Source organism: Mus caroli, unplaced genomic scaffold (assembly GCF_978045245.1).
Source record: "Mus caroli unplaced genomic scaffold, Mus_caroli_1 scaffold_2, whole genome shotgun sequence".
In the NCBI taxonomy this organism is placed as follows: domain Eukaryota; kingdom Metazoa; phylum Chordata; class Mammalia; order Rodentia; family Muridae; genus Mus; species Mus caroli.
The window spans coordinates 11,301,983-11,304,026 of NW_028227257.1; the positions used below are offsets into that span (position 1 = coordinate 11,301,983).

Consider the following 2,044-nt stretch of genomic DNA (forward strand, 5'->3'; position numbering starts at 1 on the left):
CTCATTTTTAACTTTTTGAAGACCAAGTTTCACTCTGTAGCTTAGCACATGTAATTATCCTGCCTCCATGTGGGCTATGCAGGCATAATCTATCCTGCCCAGCTACCACTGACGGCTCCAGCAAGAGCCCACCGGGTATGTGTTGAATGCCACTGGGCTCTGTGGACAGATGCATCTGCAAATCTGGACAGGTACAGGCATGGCAGTGACATAGGAGTCATTGAATGGACGATGTCACCATTGCCTCAAGGTGCATCAACATGCGGTCTCCAGATGGGGCGCTGTTTGGAAGGTTGTAAAAACTTTAGGAAATGGATCCTGGTTGGAAGATTTGTCCTGGCAAGGGGAGGCCTTGAATTGGTGTTGTTGCATTTTAAGATAGTTTATTTTTATGTTAAGTACATGTGTGTTTTGCTTGCATCTGTATATGTGCATAGATGTGCACTGTGTGTATATGTGTGCTGTGTATATATGTGTATATGTGCACTGTGTCCAGATGTCCACTATGTATATATGTGCACTATGTATATATGTATACTATATGTACATATGCATATGTGCATTGTGTGCAGATGTGCACTATGCATATATGTGCACTATTTATATATGTGTGCACTGTGTGTATCCATGCATGTCTGGTGCCCTCAGAGGCCAGAAGAGGGTGTTGCAGCTCCAGGACCTGGAGTTACAGATTGCTGTAGTGCTCTTGGCTGCTGACTCGGCACCCCAGCCCTGGGTCTTACACCCCAGCCCCACCTCATATCAGCTCTCAGCTCCCTGACAGCACATGCAATGCAACCAGATGTCTCATGCTACTGCCTTGCCCATCACCACCCCTTTGAACTGTCAGCCAAAATAAACCCTCCAGGGGGCTGGAGAGAGAGCTCAGCTGTTGAAAGCACTCTCTCACAACTATCAGTAACACTCCAGTTCCAGGGAATTCAATTCCTCTTCTGATTCCCACTGTCCCAGTGTGGCTGCTGTGCCTTCTCTCGTTTGTCGTTGCTGTCTTCCTCATATGCCTGGCATGGTGTGAGTGGGCTGACTCTAGTCTGGTGTGATCGGTTCCTGGGTGATTTCCCCAATCTGTTGGGCAAGTTTCCTGCAGATCAACCTGAAGATAAACTTTCATGAGATAATGCTGTTTAGATGAATTAATGGTCTCGTGGAATTCCTGATTTGATGTAAATGGTTTTAGGAAGTTAGAGTAGTTGATAAAATTCTAGGGAGGTGGTTTAAGTTGTTTTTCCAGAAATATATAATAAAGTTAGACTCAAGAATAGAATGTGTCGGGAGAACCAGGGCAGCTCTGGTTGCTCTGTGCAGTGGTATAGGGAGGAAGAATTTGACAACCGCGGCTGGCTGCTTCACGGATCACGGAACTCACGCGGCTTCTGTGCTGTGGAGAAGAAGTTTTTCACAGTATGCACAGGTAACCAGCAACGAGGACCTGCCAATCCCAACGGAAAACCCCTATAAGGAGCCTCTTAGGAAGTGTGTCTTGTGAGAGAAACGTGTAGATTACAAGAGCGTGCAGCTTTTGTCCCAGTTTATTTCTCCATTTACCGGATGCAGTTACGGAAGGCACATAACAGGTCTCTGTGGAAAGCAACTAGAGGGAGGGAAATCACTAGAGCCATTAAGAGAGCTCAGAAAATGGGGTTTGTGCCAGTTACATACAAGGATCCTGCATATCTCAAAGACCCTAGAGTTTGTAACATCAGATACCGAGAATAAATTTTGTAAAGTTCCTGCCAATGAACCTCTAAGTGGTTGTCGGCAGACTCAAAAAAAAAAAAAAAAAAAAAAAAAAAAAAGAATAGAATGTGGCCCCTCCCTTGCAGAACAGCGAGGGCTGCATAGGTCAGGAGAGGAGAACACTGAGCTTTCACCAGTGCAAGGATGTAATTGCACTAGAAAGAGAAATAGGCTTGGGACAAGCTCATGATCAAAGAAAACATCCACTCTAGGTTGGGTCTGAGTTCCTGGACCTTGCAATCTAGGGACGTGGCCACGGGTTTTGGTGTACACCATGAAAAGACAG

At 45.6% G+C, this 2,044-nt stretch overlaps 1 pseudogene; it reads left to right on the plus strand.

The window, feature by feature from the left end:
* The first annotated feature begins 260 nt into the window (after positions 1 to 260).
* Positions 261 to 1,737, plus strand: LOC110307566 (small ribosomal subunit protein bS18m pseudogene; annotated as a pseudogene).
* The last annotated feature ends 307 nt before the right edge of the window (positions 1,738 to 2,044 follow it).